General features: G+C 42.4%; 1 protein-coding gene across 8 annotated transcripts in view; it reads left to right on the forward strand.

Moving 5' to 3' along the window:
- The window catches only part of SORBS1 (sorbin and SH3 domain containing 1), a 248,696-nt gene that overhangs the window by 55,332 nt on the left and 165,401 nt on the right, over positions 1-27,963 (forward strand). The window contains exon 2 of one of the 8 annotated variants that reach the window (XM_064269552.1): positions 20,221-20,306. The exons of the other annotated variants lie outside the window; for them this stretch is intronic. The gene's annotated coding sequence lies outside the window, so the exon portion shown is untranslated. The remainder of the gene's footprint in view (positions 1-20,220; positions 20,307-27,963) is intronic. 8 annotated transcript variants of the gene reach the window in all.

A 27,963-nucleotide genomic window follows, 5' to 3' on the forward strand; every position in this document is an offset into this window, starting at 1 on the left:
TCCTGGAGGTTGTTTTTTTGGACCAAAGCCCAAATATGAGCTTATTTTATTGCACTTGCTTTTATCATGAAAGTATAGAGAAAATATAACATTCTAATGAATTGTGGGCCATTGTTTCTTGGATTCTGATTAACTTGAAAGCGCCTTCCTTGAGCTCTCAGTTCCAGGGCACTCTCATGAAGGTGAATTCTGTTGATACTTGACTGGTGATGTCCAGGGTTTGTGGGGCAGTGGCAGAAATGCCTGTGTCCTAGGGACCCAGCAGGGATTTGTATGAAGTCCTGAAGTGCCACCTTTTCGAAAGAGCTGCCACAACCTAATTTCAGGAGTACAGCATGTGGACTGTACTGCAAGTCTCAGCCAGTTTCACTTTGTTCCTGGATCCATCCGACAGCCGCCACCTCTGGAATTCTTCATCCGTTTCCAGAGGCTGTTCTTTCAGGTTTATCCTGTTTCCCCCAGGCGTGTGAATGGTTCCCACCTCCTGCCCATTGCCTCTATTTATGACCCTTCTGAGTTCTCCTGGAAAAATTCCTCATTGGTAGGTGATCTTACCCTCTTTCTCACTGATGAGAGCAGGCAGCAGGGCAATGGCCCTCATGGCTTCTACCGTAATAGAATAAAGACTCTTAAAGTTGTAAGGGACTTCAGAAGCAACATAATTTGTACAACTCTGCTTGCATGCCTCCAGCAGTGAGGAGCTTTTTCTCAAGGAGCCACCTTTAACAATGCTGGATGACTCTTCTCATTGGAAAGTTTTTCTCTGCTGAACTGATATCATTGTCTGGGACTTCCATCCACTTAAATGGTTGAGGGTAGCCTTGAGGATACAGTTTGATAGAACTAATCAACAGATACTCTTCCTATTGCATAAAGCCAAACCAAACCCATTGCCTTTGAGTCGATTCCGACTCATAGTGACCCTATAGGACAGAGTAGAACTGCCCCATAAGGTTTTCAAGGAGAGGCTGGTAGATTCAAACTGCCGACCTTATGGTTAGCAGCCAAGCTCTTAACCACTGCGTCACTAGGGCTCTTGTTCTGGCATAAGCAGTATAAAATGAAGTAATAGATGAATAAGCACTTTGGAAAAAGTGATAGACACTATATAATGCAAGATGACATCATCGATTGACTTCTACAGCCTAGATGAGTCTGATTCGAACTTTCAGCAATGTGTACCCCATTAGCTGAAAACATTGCAGTAGCCTGTTTTAGGAAACAGTTTCCTGGAGCTCTACTCAGTGTTGAAAAATATCACATTCAGTCTTTATTCTACGAATGTCAAATAGTTATGTATGAAAATAGGCGGGTCATTAACCGTTTGGCTTGGATGCCATTTAATTTCTGTGTATGTGACTTCAGTGTTCATATATCAAAATATAATTTCATATATTTATATGTATTTTTAAATATATGAATCTACTCGATGGCACTGGGTTTTTGTTATATATTTTAATAACTTTTTTCTGATTAAATATTGCTCATTGTTAAAAAAACAAACAAACATACTTGAATGTTTAGGTTTAAGGTTCTTTTTTTTAAGATATAAAGCAAGAACCATAACTTAAAAATGAAATTTTACAGTTGAAGATTAAATTACTTATACATTTTAACAATTGAGATCTTCCAGTGAGAAGGTGGTCATATTTCATGAAAGGAAGGATTTATATCTTTTTGATGAAAGAATGCCATTCTGTTAAGAGCACAGACCCTTAGGGGTGGCGGTGGCTGACTTCTTCAATCTAGGGCCTAGCCATCTCTCACTTCTAAGTGCCTGTATCCTTCCCTAAGTCCTCACCCACCTGTAGCTAGATATGGTTGGGAAGGAGGACGAGTTTTGTATTTACCAATAGCAAGTGTCTTCTAAGTATATATTTGAGTCTTGGTAAAAGTTAGTCTAACATGCAGCTGTTCTGTGTTCTCCCACTTGCCCCAGACCGCTCCCTCTTATCCTTGTCCTGAAATACTTTGACTGTTTTTGGAAAAATCAGTTGGGTGCAGTTCATTGAAACTAGTCAACAGATTACTCCTTCTATTGCTCTGGCATAAGCAATATTAAAAGGATTTTTATGAGGCAGCCATAAAAGGAGTTGGTAAAAACTTGCATTTTCTGAGTACTGAGTGCGTTGGCAATGAGGTTCAGTTTTGTTTTTCTTTTTCATTAGGATTTTGATTTATTCGAGTCTGATAGAACGGTATCAGTGACATGAGGCATAATTACTGTATCTTTTGAAATTCTATCCTGGAACCCCACCAGGAGCCAACCTAGATTCATGCCAAGGAACACATCATAGTTAAAAAAAAAAAAAATGTGTTTTTAAAAATACTTGTTTGAAATGCTAGACTTTTTGATACTTAAAGAGCATTGTTTTAGTGGGTGGAGTTCTTTTTTTGATCCTCTCAGTTTTACCTCCTTCGTTTAGGGGTGACCATAGTGGCCATCATGTGTTGTGAGCCTTTATGAGGCCTCTTACAGACAAGACCTGCGCACATGGGTGTATGTGTGTGTGTGCGCACGTGCATGTCTGCATGTGTATGTCTGTATCAGCACTGTCCCCATTTTGTCAACCAGTTCTAAGCTTTTCCTGACTCTTACTGCTTTTACTTTTACAAGCATTTCAGAAATGTTAACCATTTTAGGAAACTTAGGGTGAAATTAAGTCTTGAATAAAAATGATTTGCCTTAAAAAAAGAGAGAGACTGGCAGCAATAAATCATGTTAACGTTGTTGGTTGGATTATTGTGTTTTCCTTTGAGATTTCCTTTGTTTTCCCAGCTTTCCATGATGAACATGTATTTTATATTAAATTATTTGAAGAAAAACATGGCTGCTTTCAAACTCATTTCCAGTCTGCCAACGTGATGAAGCGGTGAAGAATATGGGAGGGATAACAAATTGGAGTTTAGGGATGTTGGGGGCCAGGGTTGCCTGGGAATGGTTGTCCCCCGTCTTTTTGCCATCAAAGATATGTTTATACTTATTTATTTTTCTTTGATCCTCAAAACTCCCTGGTGAAGCAAGTCCTGTTAATTAACTCCTCTCCCCCCATTTTATAGATGAGAACACTGAGGCTCAGAGTGGTTGAGTAATTTGTCCAAGGTCATGAGGCCAGAAAGCAGCAAAGCCAAGATTTAATTGCATCTGTTCTCCTACCCCTTCCATACCCTTTCTCATTAATCCCTTTCCTCCCTAATTGGCTTTTTCTAGACCAGGACATAACCATCAGATCCTCTTCACATCCCAAAACATTACTTTCTTATACATTGGGAGTTAGTCCACTCTGTTTTTACAGCTCCTCAGTAGGAGGTGCAGGAAAGGTGACCAGATGCCTGGAATAGAGAGACCAGGCTACAGTGCCAGAAGCTCCTACTTTCACACCCTGAAGACCAGGAGGGAGTGGGTATATTCCCGGATTGGAATTTGGATTTCATCTTTCTGATTTCTAGTCTAAATTATATTGGCGCTTTAAGGGGCATGAGATGTCATTTCCTAGACCCAGAAATGACTATTTAGTGGCTCCAGTGCAGTTCGAGTTCCTTTTCTTGTGCTCTCCAGGAATAGGGGGCATAGAAAGCCTCAAATCCCTTTCTTCTGGAGAGGCAAGGAAGTCAGATGAGTCAGATCCTTCTTACAGGATGGCCTCAATTTCATTCCAAGGGTAGTGTGTAGAACAGCAAAAAAAAAAAGAAAACCAAACCCGTTGCCGTCGAGTCAATTCCAACTCATAGCGACCCTATAGGATAGAGTGGAACCTGTGCCATAGGGTTTCCAAGGAGTGGCTGGTGGATTTGAACTGTTGACCTTTTGGTTAGCAGCTGAATGTTTAACCAGTGGTGCCACCAAAGCTCCAGGGGCTCTTAATTTTTTTGCTACGTGATGGACCTCTTTGAGAATCTGATGAAAGCTTTGAACTCTTTCCCCAGAAAAATTACAGTGATAATAACTAACATTTATTTTGTAGGCATTGTGCTTAAGCACTTACATGTGTATCTCTTTTAATCTTCATAACCCTTTGAGGTGTAGGTACTATTGTTTTCCCCATTCTACAGATGAGGAAACTGAGGCATTAAGATGTTAAGTGATTTGTCCATGGATACACATTTAGAAAGTGGTGGAGTCCTTGCATATGAATTTAGCTGGACCCCAGGTTAAGATCTTCAGTTCTAGAGTAGTGATTCTGCATTACTTAAAGACCAAAATTTGTACCTGTAACAGGATAGCAGGTGGGTACCAACCCCCACAGTGGGTGACCAATCTGCTTGTCAAGGTGGCGATGGAAGACAAGCCCACTCTTGGCTCTTCTTTTCAGAATCCACCCCCATCTTCTTGGACCAGTTAGGTGCACCCGTGTGGGAGTTTCTCAGTGTCCAGGCTTTCAGGACATTTTTATTGACATTTGATGTTAGATGAGGAATTAGACCATCTGGGCTTTTCTCTTGGTTCTGCCACCTCTAAGCCTTGTGACTTGGGGAGTCATTCATACCCTGTGAGCCTCTGCTTGTGTGCAAACCAGGAGATAATGATTTCTGGTCTGCTCCCTTCTAGGGCATGGAGTGTCTCACCACAGTGGAAGGCATTGCCCGTAATGCATCTTCAGTGTGGCTCATAAGCAAATGGTCTACTGGAAGTTGCATACATTGTTCTGTTAGTAAGATTAATGGGCCCAGAAACTGACCTGTGACCAATCGATGACCACATTTGACTGCAGCTTTTGAAGCTGGCAGTGAGTATTTTCCTAGAGCAACAATCAGTTATCAGGATTAATTAACATATCAGAATAGTTTATGCTCCCCCTCGTCTGTCTCTCTGTTTCCCACCTATTTGTTCATGATGCCCATAGCAAAAAAAAAAAAAAATTTTTTTTTTTTCCATAGCAGGGATCCTTAAAATCATAGAGCTGCAGAGAGTCAGTGCTAGAAGGAAACTTGTATTACCTACGGCCAACCCTCCCATTTTGCAGGAATGGAAATTGACTCAGAGAGGTATAGACACTTGCCCAAGGTCACACAGCTAATCCATGGGAGAGGCAGAATGCAGGTAAGCATTCTTTCTGCTGTGCCATCTGGGTCTCCTTTGTCTGTCTGTCTTAACTCCATGGGACAACCAGATATAACTCTTAAACCACTTTTTTTTCCTTATATGGCTCTCATCCCCTCTACTTGCTTCCTTGAAAGTAGGAGCTGGGTCATTTTCATCACAGTTTCTCTCTATCCCTCCTCACTGCCTCCCACGCTGCTGCTGGAGCTCAGTGGGTGGTGAATGAAGGAACGGACCCATTTGCGTAAGCAGAGCCATCTTGAAAGTTCTTCATGGTGGTAGGCCTACAATTCTGCATTTTCCGGTCATATTTAACTTCTCTGAGCACCAAGATGAATCTCTGCTGCAGGCAGGAACGTGGGAAATACCACCTTCCATATACTACTTTATCCCAGTTAATACAGTGATAGATACACCCAGGCCATGTGAGCATTAAGAGAAGCTTTCAGGAGCCAAGGTGGTTTAGTTTATTAATGGCTATGCTGGGGTTCTCTATCCCACAGGTCTAACCTGGATATAAAGAGTGTTTTTTTCAGAACCTGGGCCCAGCCTATCTGAGTTGTGACATTTAGCATTACCAGGGCAGTAGCTTATCACGTTCCCGACTACCCCTTGCCACATGCCACTGTGAGTGTTCATGAACTTTCCCCTCCTCTCTCTCCTGTCTTCTGTTACTCAGCTTTCCCAGTTACATGCCTTCTAAGGAGAATTTTCTCTCGGTTAGCTCAGTTCCTGGGCCATTTTCATATAGAGTCAGAGTAATGAGTAGAGGCTGAGCTGGATAGGGACCGGGGGTGGGGCTGGTCAGTGTGTGTGAGAGAGACAGAAGATATGTATAAGGAGGGGCTGGGAGAGAAGAAGAAATCGAAGCCAAATGAAAGAAGGAAGAAGAGAAAAGTTAAGAGCGTTTATAAGCTGGGCATTGCAGAGAGTGGGAAGGTGAAGAGTAGTAACTCATTGCTGTCTAATCGATTCCGACTCATAGGGACCGTATTGGACAGTGTAGAACTACTCCATAGTGTTGCTAAGGCTATAAATCTTTAGAGAAGCAGACTGCCACATCTTTCTCCCGTGGAGCGGCTGGTAGGTTCGAACCACCGACCTTTCGGTTAGCAGCTGCGTGCTTAACCACTGTACCACCAGGGCTCCAGGCGAAGAGCAGAGGAGCGTTTTTAGAGGAGTGGTTGCTGCCTGTGTACGGGATACCAGGTGGTAGAGAAGGAGGAAGGATTTTAAAGATACTTTGTTGTGCATTGATAATTTAATTCCCTCCCTTCGGTGTTCAATAAGAGATCTACTAACAGTTTGAATTAAGTTTTATTATCTCTTAGCTGGATTTTTGCTTGGATGGCTACCAGGTTACACGGGCATGTTCTATTTGGGAGACAGAAGCTGATTATGAGGGAGTAGAATGTGAGAAGCAGACTTGGAAAAGTGGGTGATTTGGGGGACATGCCCTGTGGTGGAGGTCCAAGGCTCCTGGGCTGATGTCCTAGTGTCTGTGTGTCCTCTAAGCTTATGTTACTCCACTCCAAACAAACCCCAAACCCCAGAGCATTTTCCTGAATTAAAGAACTATGTCACAGTTCTCAGAGTCTGTGCTTATTCACTTTATACTCTATTTCCAAAAATAATTTGAGGCAGTTTAGATTTAGTAGGGCAATGTAGCAATTCATTCAGATTGCATTTTTCTAGAGATGGAAAGGAAATTAGCCCTAGGAAGAAGGAGGCGATTGAGTTTCTTGGCCATGTGCTACTGTCAGATATTATTGGGGAAGGATACTTGAATTTTTGCTCCCCAGGAAATTGCTCTTTTGCCCTGGTTAGAGATGGAGAAGGGGTTTTTATACCAAGGGCTAGAGCAGTGATTTTTTTTTTTTAGAGCAGTGACTGTTTAGATAAAGAGAGTGCTTTGTCCTGCCTGTGTGCCTCCTGGCATCAGACTGATCTGTGTGCTCTGCCGGTCCAGTCCACGTTAGGAAATGACTGCTTCAAGTAGTTAAAGGTCCCAGGATAAACACTGATGGAATTTGCATGTCCGCACACAGAGGACGTGGTCCCTTTCTGTTGGTGCTTAGGAGAGCAAGAGAAACGCCTCTGCAGAAGAGTCCAAAGGGTTGGACTGACATCTAGAACATTCAGGCAAAGGGTTGCTGCATTTGAATACCAGGCCAGAGCAGAAAGAGGGCCTGCCCTGGGGCCCTTTCACATGTTGCTGGTAGGAGTGCTAAGCAGCACAGTCTTTTTAGTGGCTGCTTGGCAATTCTTTTGGGCACCTTAAAAGTGCGCGTATTCTTTGACTGTCTTAAGGGGCCTTGTGTAAAGCCAGGAAGTGTAGCTGCATTCCAGCGTTTGAAGCTGTGCCCAGGATAGACCATCATTTCATACGGAGATTTAAAAGACCTCAGGAAAGCAGCCCTTTGCTGGGGAACCAGACTGTAGTCAGTTCCGGGCCTCTCCATGGGCCACGTCTGGCTCATCCAGGTCAGCCTGTCTTGCTGGGGGCCGGGTAAGTCCCAAGGCAGCTCCAGTGGTGGTGTCACAATTCCTCAGCTGTGTTAGTGTTTCTCAGAGTGACTCCTAGGCCAGGGGCATCAGAATGCTCTGAGGAGCTTCTGAGTAATGGATGCCAGGACCCACACCCTGTGGATGGAGAACCATTGAGCCTTCTGCAGCTGCTGTGCAGAGCTGGACTTTGTGGTTAGTAAATCTAATGCCAAAAAAAGACCCTGAATTCAAATTCTGTGTCCTTGAGGAATCTGGGGAAGGAGGAAGGGTGGGAAAAATGCAGGTGGAAGACACTGAGTTAGGTGTTTCCAGCTACACTATTTCATTTGCTCTCAGCTGCAGCCCAGGCACTGAATGTAATCATGCCCATGTATAGGTGAGGAACCTGAACGTCAGAGAGACGGATAACTTGGATCTTGCGGTTCGTAGGTGGAGGCCTGGCCCTGGTCAAAGTCATTGTCTTTTCCATTATGCCTGTAATCCCGTGCTAGAAAAGATGATTGTCTCCTTGAACGTGGCTGTTTATTTAGCATGATGCTGAAATACAAATATGATGTGAGCCATATATACTATTTGAAATTATCCAACAGCCACATTTAAAAAGTAAAAAGAAACAGGTGAAATTTATACTAGGTTAATTTTAATAAGGTGGCATGAACAGTTAAGCCCTCCAGGTTGACAGTTCAAATCCACCCAGAGGTGTCGCTGGAGACAGGCCTGATGACCTGCTGGCTATTTGCTGCCCATGTGCTGCCTAGAAAACCCTATGGAGCAATTCTGCTCTGCACAAATGGGGTCGCCATGAGTCTGAATCGACTGGACAGCAAATAAAAGCAACAACAAATTTTAATAATATATTTTCTTTAACCCATTATATCCTAGTTACTATCATTTCAGTATGTAATCAATATAAAAATAACGAGATATTTTACATCCCCCCTTTTTTAAATTGTGTTTTAGGTGGAAGTTTACAGCGCAAATTAGTTTCTCATTCAGAAATTTATACACAAATTGTATTGGAGATTGGTTGCAATCCTGGCAACATGGCAGTACTCTTCCCCTTTCCCTTTGCCCCCCAGATTCCTTGTGTCCATTCATCCAGGTTTCCTGTCCCTTCCTGCCTTCTTCCCTTTGCTAGTGGGCAGATGTTGCCCATTTGGTCTGGTATATTTGAACTATGAAGGCACAGTCCTCACATGTGTTATTGTTCATTTTATTAAAAAAAAAACCCATTGCTGTCCAGTTGATTCTGACTCATAGCGATCTGATAGGACAGGGTAGAACTGTCCCATAGAGTTTCCAAGGAGTGTGTGGTGGATTCGAACTGCTGGCCTTTTGGTTAGCAGCCGTAGTCCTTAACTACTACACCACCAGGCTTTCCATTCATTTTATCGGCCTATCTAATCTCTGGTGGACTTCGGGAACGGCTTCAGTTGAGTCAGCAGGGTGTCCAGCAGCCATAGTCTTGAGGATTCCTCCAGTCTCTGTCAGACCAGTAAGCCTGGTCTTTTTTTTTTTTTTTTTTTGTGAATTTGAATTTTGTTCTACATTTTTCTCCTTCTCTGTCTGGCACCCTCTATTGTGACTGCTGTTAGAGCAGTCGATGGTGGTAGCCAAGCATCATCTAGTTCTTCTGGGCTTAGGTTGGTGGAGGCTGTGGTTCATGTGGTCCTTTAGTCCTTGTGTCTTTGGCTTTCTTCATCTCCCTTTGCTCTGAACGTGATGGGACCGGTAGATATAGCGTAGGTGGCCGCTCAAAAGCTATTAAAACACCAGACACTACTCACCAAAGTAGGATGTAGAACATTTTCTTTCAGAACTATGTTAATGCCAATTGACCCAGATGTCCCCTGAGACCATGGTTCCCAGCCCTCAGCCCCAGTAACTCGGTCCCTCAAGGTGTTTGGATGTGTCTGGGAAGCTTCTATGACTTTGTCTTCATCAAGTTGTGCTGACCTCCCTTATACTGTGTGTTGTCTTTCCCTTCACCACAGTTAACACTTGTCTACTGTCCTAGTTAGTGATTTCGTCTCCCCATACCTCGTCTCCCTTGTAACTATCAAAGATTGTTTTTTTCTGTGTGTAAACCTTTTTTTTGGTTTTTAAAGTAGTGGTCTCATACAATATTTGCCCTTTTGTGATTGACTTATTTCACTTAGCATAATGCCCTCCAGATTCATCCATGTTGTGTGGTGTTTTGCAGATTCATGATTGTTCTTTATCATCTCGTACTATTCCATCGTGCGTTTACCATAGTTTGTTTATCCATTCATTTATTAATGGGCGTTTAGGTTGTTTCTGTCTTTTTGCTATTGTGAATAATGCTGCAGTGAACATGGGTGTGCATATGTCTATTCATATGATGGCTTTTATTTTTCTATCATATATTCCTAGTTGTCGATTGCTGGATTGTATGGTATTTCTATTTCTAGCTTTTTAAGGAGGTGCCATATCATTTTCCATAGTGGTTGGACCATTTTACATTCCCACCAGCAGTGCATAATAATTCCAATCTCCTGTCAACCTCTCCAACATTTGTTATTTTCTTTTTTTTTTTTTAATTAGTGCCAGTAATGTCAGGGTGAGTGGTATCCCATTGTAGTTTTGATTTGCATTTCTCTATTGGGAAATCCTGGTGGCGTAGTGGTTAAGTGCTACAGGCTGCTAACCAAAAGGCAGTTCGAATCCACCAGGTGCTCCTTGGAAACTCTATGGGGGCAGTTCTACTCTGTCCTATAGGGTCGCTATGAGTAGGAATTGACTCGACAGCAATGGGTTTTAGATTTGATTTTTAATGGCTAATTATTGCAAGCATTTCATCATGTGTCTCTTAGCTGCCTGAATGTCTTCTTTGGTAAAGTGTCTGTTTCTATGCCTTGCCCATTTTTTTAATTAGATTATTTGTCTTTTTGTTATTGAGGTATTGACGTATTCTATAGATTTTAGAGATGAGACCTTTGTCATAGCCAAAACGTTTTTCCCAGTCTGTATGTTCTCTTTTTACTTTTTCCCCGCCCCCCCCCCCCACCTCTGTCTGGGACCCTCTATTGTGATCTCTGTCAGAGCAGTTGGTATCTTTTTACTCTTTTGGAGAAGTCTTTTGATGAGAAAATGAGTGTTTAATTTTTAGGAGCTCCCAGTTACCTAGTTTATCTTGTGGTGTTTGTGCGTTGTTAGTTATGGTTTGTATTCTCTTTATGCCATGTATTAGGGCCCCTAGTGTTGTCCCTATTTTTTCTTCCATGATCTTTATCGTTTTTTGAGTTAGTTTTAGTGTATGGTGTGAGGTGTTGGTCCTGTTTCATTTTTTTTTACAGATGGCCATCCAGTTTCACCATTTGTTAAAAAGACTGTCTTTTCCCCATTTAATGGACTTTGATCCTTTGTCAATGATCAGTGGATCATAGGTGGATGGATTTACATCTGGGTTCTCAAGTTTTTTTCTGTTGATCTATGTGTCTGTTATTGTACCAGTTCCAGGCTGTTTTGACTGCTGTGGCTGTATAGTAGGTTCTGAGATCAGGTAGTTTCAGGCCTCCTGCTTTGTTCTTTTTCTTCAGTAGTGCTTTGCTTATCTGGGGCCTCTTTCCTTTCTATATAAAGTTGGTGATTAGTTTTTCCATCTCATTAAAAGAATGCTGGTGGTATACATCCTCCCCCCCACCTTTTTTTTTTTTTTTTTTTTTACTACCAACTCTTCAAAATCCACTGAGTCCCTGGGTGGCGCAAAGTGTTAACATGCTTGGCTGCTAACCAAAATGTTGGCGATTTGAGTCTACCCAGAGATACCTCAAAAGAAGGTCCTGGTGATCTACATCCAAATGATTAGCCATTCAAAACTCGATGGAACACAGTTCTACATGGGGTTACCCACCAAGAGTTGAAGTTGACTCGATGGCAACTGGTTATGTTACACTTACAGCGTGTCTCAAGTTGCACCAGCCATATTTCAAGTGCCCAGTAGCCACATGTGACTAGTGATTATGGTACAGGACAGCACAGCTCCAGCATCTCTTGCCTGGGGACTGGGGAGGTATCCAGGGGTGTGCCCTACCTGGCTGCCTGGGATAGCAAGGGATCATCATTTTCTAGATCACTGTTGCTCCAGCGCCTTAGGATGGATCAGTATAGGGAGGAGGATATTAATATTCCTGCATGAGGGTGCAGCCCCAGGTGACTCTTCCGTATAGCCTGGTTGGAAACCTCTGCGGTAGAAACGTTTTGTTCACTGGGCAGTTTCCCTGGGGTTCTCTGTGACTACTTCCCGATCCCTTTTCATGGACTTTTCATGAACAGTTGCATTCCAAGCACGTTCTTTGGGAGGGGAGTGGTAGTGGTGGCAGTGGTAGGCTGGTGGGAAAGGTGGGGAATGCATACCCTGAGGCCTTTTCTTTTCCCCACTGAGTGGAACTGTGGTTTTGACAGGGAAAAGAAATCCTGCCTGTTTATCTGGCTGTGACCATGCATAAGGGGTGGGACCTTGTGTTCTCAGGAAAGGGGAGATGAAAGAACCAAAATATTTGGAGGAGAATGGGATACTGTGTACTTAAGCTGTTTTCTTGTCCAATGGTTTGGTTTTAAAATTTATCCTGACTTAGAGTAAGAAGTTTGGTCCTGAAGAGTTAGAATGCAGAAGTCTAAACCTCAGATATTTCAGAGATCAGGCAGGTGGCACGGGGTGAAGGTGGGAGCTGGCAAATATAACTCGAAGGAATGTTCTTCACTTCTGCAAGAATTTTGTGGTCTCCTTTTTTCTGGAAATGTAAGACTCTTTTGATCTAGCTTTCATTTTCTTTCTGTTCATAGAGAAATATTTCTCTTCTGTGAGAGAGAAAACAATACAAGCATCAAGGTAAATGGCAACCAACGTTCAGCCTCAGCATTAGGGACCTGGATCTGAGAGCCATCCACATCTAGAAGGGAACTGCTCCTACCCATCTCCATCCAGCTGGTGCCCTTGGGGCCCCGTGTTACCAGATATTCCAGGTTTTAAGGAGAATCCACAAATCTGGAGGTTTTAAAGTATGAAATCTTTATTTTTTTTTTTTTAACTTAAAAATAATTATAGGCTCTCCAAACCAAAACCCATTGCCATCAAGTCGATTCTGACTCATACCAACCCTATAGGACAAAGTAGAACTGCCCCCATAGGGTTTCCAAGGAGTGTCTGGTGGATTTGAACTGCTGACCTTTTGGTTGGCAGCTGGAGCTCTTAACCACTGCGCCACCAGGGTTTCATATAAGCTCACAGAAGTTGCAAAACTCGTACCCTTTATCCAGCTTTCTCCAGTAGTACCATCTCAAAACTAAGAAACTGACATTGTACAATCTGTAGAACATGTTGAGATTTCACCAGCTTTTACATGCACTCGTTTGTGTGTGTGTACTTCTAGGCAAATTTTATCACTGTAGATTTGTGTAACCACTATAATCAAGAAAACTCTGGCTTTTGATTTGTTTGTTGCATTTGTGTGTACATGTGTGAGTTTTTCTACTTCTAGGCAAATTTTATTACTGTAGATGTGTATCATCAAGAAAACCCTTGGCTTTTGATTCGTTTGTGTAAATATATTAAAAACTCTGTTTAGGTCTAAAGGGCATGCCGTGTATGTGGTGTGGTGTATTGAGCTACCATTTTGCAACTGTCGCTATGAGTTGAAATTGACTCAATGGCAACAAGTATTTTTGGTATCCTAGTCTTTTTTTTTTTTTTTTTTAGTCTAGCTCTTTCATCTTACAGAGGACAAGACATGGGACAAGAGAGGGAAGATGACACACCCATGAGCATAGTGCTAGTGAGTGGCCCAGTCTGGACTAGAACCTGGACCAATACTTTTTATCAGACCTTTCTTCTTTTCACCTTTTAGGTCTTCATTTTGATAGTAATAATGATGATGATAATATTAATTAAAAAACAATCACGCCTTTAAGAAACTTGTTCAGTAACTGAACCTTTCTGTTACTTGTGCCAAGTATTAAGGTTCTTCAAGAAGTCACTGTGGAAATGGACTAGATCAAAGATTCTATAGAATAACCTTGATCAAAAGGGGGAAATGCAGAACAGAATTTCAAATTCTCATGAATTCTAGACTTTCTGGAGCCAAGGGGGCAGATGAAATATTGCCCTGATATAATCTTTAAACCTTAAATCAAAAATATTCCCTGAAGTCTTCTTAAAACCAAACTATAGTTTAGCTTAACTAGTAAAAAATGTCTGCCTTGAGCATTATACTCTTTTAAGAAGTATATGGGATCAAACTGGCAATAGCAGCTTGAAAAATGAGATAGGAATCTTGGGAGGTAGTGAGTTTATTTTGATGGAGGAGGAACAACTCAGGAAAGTAAGGTGAGAATGGTTGTACAACTCAAAGAATCTTATCAGTGTCACTGAATTGTACATGTAGAAATGGTTGAATTGGTGTATGTTTTCTGTGTATATTCTCAACAACAGCAAAATAAAATTGCAAAAAGGAAAGGAATGGAAGTAGAAAAGGAGAAAACAAGGTAATTCAGTTCAGTGTATGTTTATTGAGTACCTCCTATGTGTCAGGCTCAAGACCAACAGGAATTAGATTGAGCCCTGCCCACCAAGATCTCACAGTCAGATGGGGAAAAAGTGAGGTGAAAGATACTTTCAGGATATTGAGATAAATACCATGATAATGTGGCAGAGGGGAAAGGCACCAGACCCAAGGTGGGAGTTTGGAAGGATGAGGGAGAGCTAACAGATGATGGGGCAGCAGAAGGGTGTTTGAAGCAGAGGGAGAGGACTGAGCAAAGGTTTAAACTCCAGAAATGATGGGTCTACAGAGCTGAGCTGGGAACTGATGGATGGTGAGGGAGAGTACAGTGGGAAGCCAGGGTATTGGAGATATGATGGGAGGGGTTGGTTTGGGTCAGATACTTGAGGGTGTTTAGGTCATAGAAGGTCAGATACTCCTGTGGATGTCAGAATTTTCCAAGCTGAGGATAACTGAATGCAGAGTAGGAACAACCGAACTTAGGAATTTGAGCATCCAGAATACCCAGGTCTGAGTAGTTGGGGTGGAGTGTGGAAGGTACAAAGTGATAGAACTAGTATCTAAGTAGCAACCGGTTTGAGAAGAATCAAGACAAGAGAAACTGGGAGGCCCACTCCAGAGGCCCTGATGAAGCCATACCTTGAGATATCTTTGGAAAGCTGTCAGCCCTGTTCCCATCTCCCTGCCTCCACCTGCTATGTCACCCACCCACCTGCCCACTCAGCAGGTATTTTACTGAGCAGCTGCTATGTGCCAAGAACTGTTGCAGGTGCTAGGGTCACAGCATTGAACAAGTCAGGCAAGATCCTTGCCCTCGTGATGCTTATATAGAAGAGGGGAGCATGAATAAATAATTATGGATTGTGATAAGTCCTACTAAGAGAGTGGTGTGGTAGTGGCTTTTGCCAGTGGGGTAAGATTAGGTAATCAAGGCTGGACTCATTGAAAAGTGCCATCTGAACTGAACTCTCAATGGCAAGAACACCCAGTCCATGGCAAGAGACAGGCAAAGAGCTTTGTAGGCAGAGAACAGAAAGTGCAAAGACTCTGGGGGAAGGACTTTCTGGTCTTCTGCAGGGGGGTCCTCTGGACTTCGTCAAGATTTTCTCAACAGGCCCTGAGCTGAGATAGAACAGGCACCTTGTGAAGACCAGGCCCGACATTGTCTTAGGAGTGGAGGGAGCCATCAGCTTTGGGAGGAAGAAAAGCGTGTCCTAGTGGAAGAAAAAGTATGAAGTCACTGTGAATCATTGAAAGTAGGCGTGCTGTGTTTTTAAAGGGGGAGCTAAAATCATTTTGCCATTTTTCACCCAATTTTATTTTACTTTGTGAGCTTTGTGTCATTCAGAGAACTTGGAAACATTCATTCTCCCTCCTACTGGATCTGTGGAGTAGGTGGGAGAGCTTTAAAAAGCTCCATCTGCTAATGCGTGCGGAAGGAGGACAGCTGGGCATTGGGACTGTGTTGGGAGGCGTGGGGCACCGAGCATCTTGGAAGCTCCAGTGACCTTCAAGTTCTGAGGGTGTGGCACTGTGGGGCTGGGCACAGCCCCAGTGGGATTTGTTCTGAGAAACAGAGAAGTTATTTTTAGGGTCAAAGGGGATTCATTTTGTGTATTGGAACACTTTAAGGAAAGCCATCTTAAATAAAATAACAAATGCGATGTGATTAATAAAACAAAACACTGCACTAAAAGCACATTGAAAGATAATTATTCTAGTTTGTTTCCTTCCCTCAGCCTTAAGGCCACTTGGGGATTTTCTCCCCTTGACCGTCTGGGATTGTTGACGGAAGAGCTAGAGTCCGTGGAGGGAGAGGAGAGAGTCTGCCGTGAGCTCTGGAAGCAAACTGGCCTTGAATTCAGGGCAAGGAGAGAGGGCAGGAAAGCCTTTGCCAAGTCTGAGGTGGCAGGAGAGCACATAGGTTCTGTCCAGTTCCCTTCAGCACACATTCCTTATGTGCCAGACTCTGCGCGTGAGACACCGGGAATGGGTCCCGTCTGGATGGAGGTCTGTGTTTGGGGCAGAGCCAGGAGTCTGCACCTGGTAAGCAGTATGGGGGCAGAATGTGTCAAAGCCACACAGGTGGAAGTAGGGCACACACAAGTAGCAGGGGTTGGGCCCAGGGGTAAAGCTAGAATCACAGGCTATGGACAGGGGCCTGGAAGCTTATAGGCACTGAAGGGTAATGTGCAGCCACTGGCATTAAACAGGCCCTGAAATTTGAAGCGGCTTTATGCTTCATAATTAGAGCTATGATAAGACTCCTATATAGAGAAGCCAGGGCCCACTTGTCACTGGCACCATAAGGTGGAGAGCAGGTGCTTTGAACATCAGACTGGGGTGAAGACTCTTGGTGGGATCCAGCAGGAGCCTTGGGTTGCACCTCTTGACTATTGTCTCCTCTCCCTCATCAGCTGGTAAACTTCTTTTTCATGCTGAGTGAACCTAGATAGGTAAACCTGGCCTTGGAAGTCCAATTGGGCTAGTGATTCACCAAGAATAGACTAGTCTTCTGAGCAGAATCCTTCCTAGTCCACTAATTTAGTGGACTAATCAGTGTCTCCTTAGAGTCTACAAGGCAGTGACAAGACTAAGTAGTTGGGGAATGGGTTGACACTATCATCCTTTAACTGGAAGGTATATAATTTGGGATTTATTTTCAAGAATCTTAGAGGGTTCCAAGGTACATATTGGAGCACAGTGATCATCAGTCAAACAAAAGCCCCTTAAAACTTAAAACAAAAAACAAAGCAAAAAAATGACACGGATCCCTATCTGTATAGGTTAGTGGGAAAGATAGACATAGTTTTTAAAAAGTCACACAGAATAATGTAAATTATAAGTGATACATGCCATGAAGGAGAGATACATAGTTCTGTGAGAATATGTAACAGGACAGGCTCTTTAACTGGTTGGGAGGACTAGATTGGTATTTGGTAGGAATGAAAGTGGCCACACAACAGTAACAACAAGGCAACTTCTAAAATAGGCAGTGTTGGTCTGTGTTCCGGGGATGGGGTTGATGTGAGGATACAGGTGAAGGAGGAGATGGCTCAGTCTTTGGCAGGGCCAGGGTCGCTATGAGTTGGAATCAACTGGATGGCAGTGGGTTTTTGTTTTTTTTTTTTTGGAGCAAATCTGGTGATTTATTTTGGTGGGTGGGTTCAGAGAGAGGTCTTGTTTTAGGGAAGGGTATAACAGTATTGCAGGAATAATGGATTGCCTAAAAATTGAGGGCTAGTAAGATAGTAAATTACTACCTTGAGCTTTTCCTAGACTTCTGCACCCATACTCTTTCAAATTGGCATTATGGTTCAAGTGGAGGACCTTCGCTTGAAAGAGACACCTGAGGGTCTCCTTGCTCTGGTGAAGGGTATTGTGGATTGCTGCTGGGCCTGGCAATCAGAAAGGCTGAGCTTAATCCTCTGTGGATTCCTCTGCTCTTGGCCTGTCTGAAGCCACCTGGTAGCACCTGGTGAGGTCAGGGAAGAGATCTCTCTGGGCTCTCCATTCAGGGAACCAACTTCCTCTGGTCTGTCATCTTTGCGGTACATATTTACTTTGCTATTCTTGGCCTGATTGCTCAGGCCATTATGTGACCATAAGTAGAAATCTGGGAAGAGAAGAACTCAGCTGGCTTTGTAGGGTTCCAAGCATTGCATTGATCTTCAGGGTCTTGTCCTATGGCAGGCAGGAAGGGCGCAGTGTGCCCTGGAGCTGTTCCTCAAAAGCCAACTTGATGACTGGGTATTCCCAAACCCTTTTGTTGCGCCAGAGTGAACTCATACAGGTGTATGAGGGCTCAGGTCTGCTGCTGAGACTGGGCAGCTGTTATAGTTCGTCTGGAGACACTAGCATTGGGTGATAGTATTCAAGGGACTGGGCAAAGAGGGAGGCCTCCTTCACCTACCCAGTTGCCAACCTGGCTGCTAGCTTTCTATGTTTTTTATTTACTTAAAATAAAAAAGTTAATGATGTCATAATAGAATACAAGGAATGAGTAACTATACTAAGAATGTTAAAAAAAAAAAAAACCCAGTATGGTTGCCTTCCGGTTGATTCTAACTCCTGGTAACCTCATGTGTGTCAGAGTAGAACCGTGCCCCAGAGGGTTTTCAATTGCTGATTTTTTGAAAGTAGATCACCAAGCCTTTCTTCCAAGGCACATTTGGGTGGACTTGAACATCCAACCTTTCTGTTGGCAGCCGAGCATGTTAACCGTTTGCACCACTACACTCCTCTAAAACCTGGATTCTGGAATCTTGATTGAACCCTGGTCTCTCCTCCTTGCCTGTGCCCATACTGCCCCATACCTGTAATTTCCACCTTCCCCTACATTCTCCCCCTCCCTGGTCCACTCCCACCCATGTTTTAGGATTGCCTTAGGCCTCAGGCCTCAGGCCTAGGCAGCGTCTCTTCACGTCAGCTCCATTAGGTGCCTCTGCTCAGTATTCTCATAACACCTGTTTATATCTGTGTCATTACATTTACCTATTGTTTTATAATTATCTTTTTGAATTGTCTGCCTTTTACCCACCAGAGCAGCTTAAGGGCAAGAACTGGGCCTTGTTCATCTTTTTATCTCTGTCAGTGTCACTCAGCACACTTCCTGACATGTAATAGAGTTCAGTAAATATTTGCTGAGTGAATAAATTAGCAAATTGTTTGATATGATTTCATAACTCCCACTAAGACCTTATTGTTGAACTTTGTTCATTTATTATGGTGCTAGCACCTTCTACATAAGCTTATTTATAGTCTTGTATTCAAGGTGCTTACTAAAGGTGATTTTTCTAGCATAAAGAATGTTTTAAAATAGTTTGAGACATTATCTGAGCACTTTCGAAGTCTTCAAAAGTAGATGTGTGGTATTTGTGAGTTTTTTTTTTTTTTTTTTTTACTTAAAGCTGTGAAATTATTGAAAATGTCACATTAGGAAACAAACCCTTAGGGAACCTGATATAATATTACGCTTGTATTCTTAGGTGAGGAATGAAGATGTTACAGGCATTTTAGTAGAAAGTGGGCTAGATTAAAAAAAAAAAAAATACTTCAAGTGTATTTCCTTGGATTTAATACTTCTCTCAAAGCTAAAGTGGGTGTGTATGTATATGGGTATATATGTATGCATATGTATATGTATGTATGTATAAATATATATATATATACTGCACATGTATATCTGTCTGTTTATTTATGGTATATGATTACTATGCAATGGGGCATAGTAAAAGATACCTGGATTGGCAATCAGGAGACCTGGGTTATAGAATTAGATCTGCCTTCACCTGTCGGAATGGGCAAGTCAGTGCCCTGCTTACACTTAGCTTATGTGTAAACTTGTGTAAAATGGGAGTGTTGTGCTTGTTCAGAGATTGCAAGTGCCCATAGGAGTGAGGCTGCTAACTTAAGTTGCTATAGGTGCTCTACCATAGCTTTTATTTGGACATCAACTCCAATATCTTTTGTTTTCCCACTTTTGTTAGAGACATAGATAGAGGGAAATATTTCTATATAAAAAAAAATTAAATTAAAAAAATTAGAATTCAGTATTTCAATATAGCAAGAACAATAGTAAATGGCAACCACAACTCCTTCTTTTGTTCAGGAGACAGTAGGGAGTAGTGGTGACTGTGGCATATTGGAGTAGTCATGTCCTGCCTATGTCTACTTAGCACCAGCTGATCACGTTGACAGATCATCTGATTAATTTTTTTTTTAAAAGAAAAGCCAGAAATCTATGTTCATTTGTAACATCTCTTACTTTTAAGTTTTGTCTCAAATTTTCTAAACATATGCTGCAGATCAAATGCAGCAACTCTGCAGGTAGCTCAGCTGTCCATTGAGTTACTAGTTTGTGATCCTTGTTATAGATGATCTCTAAAGCTCCTTTGTACTCAAGTCCCTGAGCCTCTTATTGTCTGTAGTTTATTGAGCTTGAGAATCATTCAGCTGGTGAATTGAAGATTCTTCTTCTACTTGGGGAAGTCAGGGTGGGGAAGGGAGTGGAGCTGAAAGAGAAGGATGAAGACTTTGAGCCCAAACAAGGTTCTTGATGATTGGCGTTTTGATGGGCCCTCATTGGGGAGAGGCCACAGGTAAATGCCTGTGATTCATACCAGGTGTTTTGTATGTTTGCCATTGCAGGAGTTACTGTCCATTGGAAGAGTGTGTGAAACTTATCTGCCCAGAGTGCCAGGACCAATGCATCTTTCCACCACCATAAACCACTGGTGAATATATGTTTTTTTTTTCTTTCTGCTGTGGCGAAGGGAGATATTTTTAGTTGACTGTAGAATATGATTTGCAGAGGGCCAGGCCCAAACACACCTGTGTTCTGGCACCTACTCAGTTCTGCCACTTTTATTGTGAGATCTTAGGTGAATTGTTTGACCTCTCTGGCTCCCAAACAGAGAAATATATCTTGCCCTACTTACATCACAGGGCTGCTGTGAAAACCAAAACAGATCATCTATGTGAGAATGCTTCAAAGGGGTCCAAGGGCTGGGCAAATGTAGGGCAATGCTACTCAACACCGAGATGCAGAGCAGGGCAAATCTAAGAGAACGATTAAATTAAAATGTGAATGCGTGTATGTTGAAAATGAGGGTTTTAAATACCTATTGTCTGATACCTTCAGAGTGCTTCTTTAAGAGATTTGCATTTTCTTTTTTTAAATTTCCTACCACTGCAGCTGCTGTTTTTTGAAAGATAAATTAACTGTACTTCACAATTACCTTCATTTTTATTTGAGATCGGATAATTTTACAGTTAACAAATGTTCTTCCTCTTTCAGAAGACATTTAATTACTCATCACAGCAGGTAAAGGTCTTGCCTCTATGACAGTTGAAAGAGACAAAAATATGTCCTTAATAACAGTGCATTCCAGTGATGGGTTGAGAATGCTTTAAGTATTCTTCGTAGTTGGTGTTGAAGGTCTTCTGTGAGGGATTGAGGGGAAGGACCACTGTGAGCCAGGAGGGCAGATGACCTGTGCACTTGATTCCAGCCACTCTTTGTAGAGAAAAGCTGGCCTGTTAAACACTGACTACTTCCTTCAGCTTCTACCATGTGGATCAGGTGCTCTTGTGGCCCAGTGGGTCAAATCCCAACGGCACAGCCACCTCCTGGGGGGCTTGCAGGGTACCAGGGGTTGGTCCGGGAAGAAAGGGCTGTCAGTCAGGACACACAGGTCCAGGATTAGGGACCCACCTCATCCGTGGAAGGAGACACAGTGGTCATCCTGGGTCCCACAACCTAGGTCCTATTTGGTAGACAGGAAGAGTCCTGTAGTGAGAGTCCTCAGGGAAGCAGATGACCCCTTACTTATCCATTCAGCAAATATCATTGAATGCCCATGGTGTCCCAAAGTACTGTTATAGGCACTGGGGATTCGGTGGTCACTAGACAGACTGTACGCATGCCTTCCTGGGCTTGGATCCCAGTGGGAGTGACAAACAAGCAGGTGAGCTCCACGAAGACAGGGGTCTCTGCTGGTCTGCTCACTGCGGCATCCCCAGCGCTTAGAGAGTGCCTTACACGTGACGGGAACTCATTAAATGTTTGTGTTATGGAGTAAACAAAAAACTAAGTGGGTAATGTAATCTCAAGTAATAATTAGTGCTGTGAAGAAAATAAGCAAGGTAAGGAGCCCTGGTGGCACGGTGGTTAAACACTTGGCTGCTAGCCAAAAGATTGGTAGCTTGAACTCACCTATAGGCTCTGCAGGAGAAAGACCCAGCCATCTGCTCCCATAAAGATTATAGCCTAGGAAACTCTATGGGGCAGTTCTGCTCTGTCTTATAGGATCACTATGAGTCTGAATTGCCTTGACGATACCCAACAACAACAACAACAAGGGATTATAGGATGAATGGGTTGTTAGGTGCTGTCGAGTCGCTTCCGACTCATAGCAACCCTGTGCACAGCAGAAACACTGCCCAGTCCTGCGCCACCCCACAGTCACTGCTATGTTTGATCCCATTGTTGCAGCCACTGTGTCAGTCCATCTCGTTGAGGATCTTCCTCTTTTTCTCTGACCCTCTACTTTACCAAGCATGATGTCCTTCTCCAGGGACTGATCCCTCCTGATAACATGTCCAAAGATTTTGAGTGGTAGTCTCACCATTCTTGAACAGGTTGGGGGAGGCCATTTTGAAAGAATGATTTGAGACCTTGGGGTGTGTGTATAAGTGTGAGAGAGAGACATACACACAAAGAGACACAGAAAGAGACAGATTGATTTGTGCAGAGACCTGACAGGAGTGAAAGAAAGAGGCATGGGTAGACCTGGGAGGAGTGTTTAAACCAAAAAAAAAAAAAAAAGCCCAAACCCGTTGCAGCTGAGTCAATTCTGACTCATAGCGACCCTATAGCACAGAGTAGAACTGCCCCACAGGGTTTCCAAGGAGCGCCTGGTGGATGTGAACTGCCAGCCTTTTGGTTAGCAGCCATATAGCACTTAATCCTGCCACCAGGTTTCCAGGAGGAATGTTTAGGCAGAGGGAAAACAGTAAGCACAAAGAAAGGCCTTTGGGATAGGATGAGCTTGGCATGATAGAGGAACAGGAAGGTAGCTCATTTGGCTGGACGTGGGCTGAGGGGGAGTTGTAGGGAAGAGACAGTGATATGAATTAAGATCAGAGAGGCCTGTGAGAGCTAGGTATTGTAGGCCCTAATAAGGAGTATGAGTTATACTCCAAGAGTGATTGGATGCAACTGGAGAGTTTTGAGTAGAATAGTGATGTGATCTTCTTGTGTTTTAAAATATTCCTCTGGATCCTAAGTGTAGAGCAGACTTTGGGGACAAGAGCTGAATCAGTGTAACTTGTAGGCGGTCCTTTCAGTGGTCTAGGCAGAAAGTAAGGGTGTGGCTTGGGTTAGGTTGGTGAGTGTGGAGTGATATAAAGTGGTCAAGCTCACAGTATATTTTCAAAGTAGAGCCTGCTGGATTGGTGGGGGTGTGAAAGAAAAGTGGAGTCGAGGATGAGTCTAGTGTTTTTGGCGAGATGAATGGTGTTGCCATTTCCTGAGATGGGGAAGACAGGGGGAGGTTTGTGGGGAGGGGACCCGAAGAGTTCTGTTTGGGACATATTAAGTTTGACATTGGACATTCTCATAGAGCTGTAAAGTTGGCTGGGGCTAGAAACAGTACCTTTGATAGTCATTTGCATATAAAAACCAAAAAACCCACAGCCATCGAGTCGATTCTGACTCATAGCGACCCTATAGGACAGAGTAGAACTGCCCCATAGAGTTTCCAAGGAGCACCTGGTGGATTCGAACTGCTGGACCTCTTGGCTAGCAGCCGTAGCACTTAACCACTGTGCCACCAGGGTTTCCTCATTAGCATATAAAAAATATAAAAAAATATAGATGGTATTTAAAGCTATGAGACTGAATGAGATCGCTTAGGCAGGAAAAAGGAGGGCACAGGTAGGATTTGGAAAGAGAAAACAGGAAAGGTAAAGGTGATTTTCCATATAAAATCCCTACTAAGAAATAAAGATACATGCTAATGAATATGATTCTGTTTAATGAGAATACAAATTATGTAAGTGAGGAAATATAGTATCAAAGTAGTAATAAATCCTCACCCTTCTATGCAAAATTTGAAATACTGTGATTCCCCAAAATCAAGAAAATTAGTTGTGGAATTGCATGATTTCAAATCTGGTCGGCTGAGTGAATTGTAAGCTGCATTTATGCAGTTGACACGTGGCTATGCCTTTGGCTGCTAAGCAGAAAGACCGAGCGTCCTTTGCCAAAAGCCTGTAAACTCTACACTGTTCATTATATGCACTGGAACTTCTACAGGCCATTTTGATGACTGTTAACTTTAATTCACTGTTAATACGTTTCACATATATTTTTTTAATCCTGTAATCATGCTATCAAAAAGTTCATTATGTAAAAAACATACCTGAAAATCAGTAATTTTAGTATGAAAGTTAGATGTGATAAAAGTCCATGAAGGTGGCCAGAGAAGTACCATGATTTGCAGGGCTGCCGATTTAGGAGAGCAAACTCTTCAGAGTTTCAGGAATATAATGAAATGTTCCCTGAAGAACTCTGAAATACTTTGGCTCCAGAGATTTTGGTGATTGGTTCTTCTGAGAAAGAGATTTGGCTCTGTAAAAAAATTCCCATATCCCAAGTTCACTGATTTCCACACCAACGACACGTTGCCCCAAGTCTTCAAAACATCTCATCTCAACTGCTTTTCCACAAAGAAAAAAAAAATACCATATCTCCTCTGGCCATTAAGAGAAGTATCCTTATGCCTCTTTAATAGCTGATGTTCTTCTCCTTGATAAAATGCATTCTTGTGGCCCTTGCCACTGTCTCTGCCTCTTTTCCCCAAATCATAAAAAAAAAAAAAAAAATACAGGAAAAAATGTTACAAGATAAGAAACAGCACAAATATATTGTGATGGTTATAGTAGATGTTTGCATTTCACGTACTACCCATACCCTTTACCTGCCATTGATTGAGATGAGCAAACTGGTTCTGAATCATACGCATTTTCACCTACTTGTGGGCTTCTGCTCTGTATTGGTTTTGCTCATTTCCCAGACAAGTCACCAGCTGTCTGTCCCAGGCCTGCCTGGCTCTTCCTTTCTGCCCAGGTCTGCAGGCGCTGCTGTCTCTGATGGTCATTGTGAGTCTCTCAGGTTAACCCTTACCCCAGGCCTTTAAATATCCTCCAGATTCCCTTCTTTGAAACCATTTTCACTTTTTCTCTAGCCTGGTCTTTTCAGGCCTTTTGTGGCCATGATGACAAAACAATGGAAACTGGTGTGGCCATTGAGGGCAGTGTCATAAGCAGCGCTCTAAAAAAAAAAAAAAAATTTTTTTCCCCAAATTGCTTGGGCAACGGGCAGCCCTAACTTGCTTTTAGATGAATTTCAAGACCCCCAGGTTTCAGCAAAAATATTCTGAATGAAACTTCTGGAGCATCTGATCTCTGGAAAGTGAGTATTGACTGTGTAGCATTCTGTATCTATAACCAATGGTTTATGGCAATGGTGTCCATGGCCACTGACATCAGCCCTGGTTTTCGTTTGTCATCTTCTCTCCGAGTGGAACCTCAGTAAGATTATAAAGGATGAGACTGGCTGGCAATCATAGGGGGGTATTTCTCCTCCCTGCTTCCTTCTTTAGTAAGTGATTTCAGGAACGAAAAAAGAATATTACCTTCCTGTGTCCCCAATCCCTGAGACTTAGAGTGGTGGGGGGCATGGGAAAAAAAAAGTAGTAACCTCAAGTTAAAGAAAAAAAGACTGGGTTTATGGGTTGCAAAATAGTGCTTGTATGTGCATGGACTGTCTCTAGGAGAAGGTTGTAGAGACTGGTAACCTAGTGGAGAGGGCTGTGGTGTGGAAAGGAGACTTTTTTACTATGTACCTTTTTGTATTTTTAAATTTTTTCTTTCATGTTTTTGTCTTATCTTAAAAAGAGGCTAAAAAGTAGTGTCTATTTTAGGCTTAATAAATGATTTAGAAAAATGTGAAGTTCCTTCTCCACTTGGTTTTGTAACTGTCCTTACTTGATGCGTGCTTTGATTGAGGCCATTTGATCACAGTGACCACTGCCTTTGTTTTGAGGCTTCACGTTCATTGGCAACTTGGAACTAGGCTTCTTTGACTTGAGGTTCAAATGTTTGCGTATGTACATAGGGTTGTGCCAGCCCAGGTAATTTCTTTTTTTTTTTCCGCCATTTCTTCCTTCCCTTATTTGAAAAAAGATTTAAGGCTGTTTCTAGTCAATGTTTTATTTAGCTGCTTTAGACAAATACAGGTTTGAAATAAGGGATATTTGCCATAAGTTAAGCACAAATCAGTGGACATTGCCTCTCAGTATCTATCTCACTGCCGCCCTTCAAAGCAGAGCCTTATTGCATTGTGGAACAGGGCATGGGATTTGAAATCCATTGTGATCAATAGTTTCTACACCCAGAGTTCAGGCAAATTAAAAATCAACCCAAACTCATTTTTCCTGGGTTTAAAAATCTCAGCTATTACAGGAAAATGCTCGAGATGGAGTTTGAATAGCTTGTCGCCTCTCTGAAAGTGAAGGGGGAGAATTCAGTGTCTAGAACCAATGGTGCTGATCACCACATTGCTCTTCAGAGTGTGTGCTGTTGGGGACAGCTTCCATAGGTGTCATTGTCTAAAACTACCTCCCTGGGCTGCCATATTGGCTTGTGTTATCAGAGGTTCCTAAGGCTACTTTCTGGCCAAATTTATGGTGTTCTGCAAAGACTTGATACCCATTTTGTGCAACAGTGACATCTCTTAGATGCTGGTTTTTCTCCAAGATATTTATACGTCCGATTTTGTAATTTTTCAATGAACAGGAAATTGTATCACATGTGCTTGCTGAGTGTAAAATCAAGATATTTTCTCCTTTTCTATCTTGAGACTAAAAATAGAGAATGGACTGTGTTTTTCTTTCCTGTTTTCCTGGTTAGGGGAAGTAAACATTAGATTTTGCTTGGGGTTGTCACAAAAACTAGGAGCTCAACATCACCTCCAGTGAATACTGCATGACATGGGAAGAAATCATTCTGATTGCGGCACTGACTAATTCAGACAAGACACCCTCTGATGCCTGCATCACAGTGGTGCCTTCATCCTGCAGTCTTGTTGTCAATGTAGAGATGACTCACCCTGTGCTTTCCTCACTCGGAGAGAATTTCTCTGGTCTACTGATTACGTCTGTGATTAAATAAAAAATGGTTCCTGCAGAGGTATGCTTGAAAGAAGGGCTGTATTATTTGTGCTTATTGAACTTGTATAATTGAACTTTTCACAATTATAATCTCTTAAGTATTAGTTCTTAGACTTTTTGGGGGGAGGAGGTCAAGACTCCCTTTAAGTCACATTTGCACATGCATGGTTTTACATATATAATACTTTTACATTTTTAGGGGTAACAAAAAAACAATTTTCACTCTCCCCTAAAAATGCCTTCTAACTTACTGATACATACCATTATAAATACACACCATTATAAAATGTGGCTGTGTCTGGTTAGCTCTGTCTGGCAGGTACCTGCTCTAGGATGACATTTCTAATTAGATGGAGACAAATTAGGGGAGGTAGCTACGTCCAAGGCAGCCTAACTTTAGTGAAATTTTCAGTTTCCGGAATTGTCCTAATGTGGACTCAAAAGTTGGAAAGACTCTCTTTGTATGAGTTGCTGTTGGTTTAATAAAAAAAGAAACCTAGGCACCTCTAGCCTTTTTTGCTTTCTAACAGCAGATATCATTCTTCTCAAGTGTCTTTATGCCCTTCTCCCCTCTCCTCCCAGCCAAGAGAAAAGCTGTTATAAAGGAATACAGGTAAAAAATGAGTATATAGAAATCAACCTTCATTTTCCAACAAAATTCATGTTTCTAGATGTTGTATTTGTACCCAGAGTTAATCATAGTTATAGCATTTGACCTCCTTGGCAGGGCTGCCAACTAGTTGCTCACAGATACATTTTGTGTGGCCATCACCAGTGTTTTAACAGTAGTGGTCAGAATTTTAAAAATCAGGAAGTTTCACATAATCTGATTTCCAGCTACTCTTGAAAAATTAGAATGTCTAGCAACATAGGGCCATATTCTCACGTGGAAGAGTGGGCTGGAGTGGAACAGTGGTTGTCCCCTTGGCGGGATGTGCAGACTTGGGTTTGTCGCAGTCCCTACCCTGTGCACACCTTCCGTTTTTACCTGATTGGCCCTTTTAGGCCTTTGGTTTCACAACCCCTGACTCGCAGTTTCAGTTTAAAATCCTATCTTGAAAAAGCAAAGGATTTTGAGGTTCCACAAAGCATTATTTTGGTATCTAAATTCAAAATGGTAGGGAGAAAAAAAGTTGGGGCAGTGAGATGAAACAAA

This window comes from Loxodonta africana, chromosome 16, assembly GCF_030014295.1.
Source record: "Loxodonta africana isolate mLoxAfr1 chromosome 16, mLoxAfr1.hap2, whole genome shotgun sequence".
NCBI lineage: Eukaryota > Metazoa > Chordata > Mammalia > Proboscidea > Elephantidae > Loxodonta > Loxodonta africana.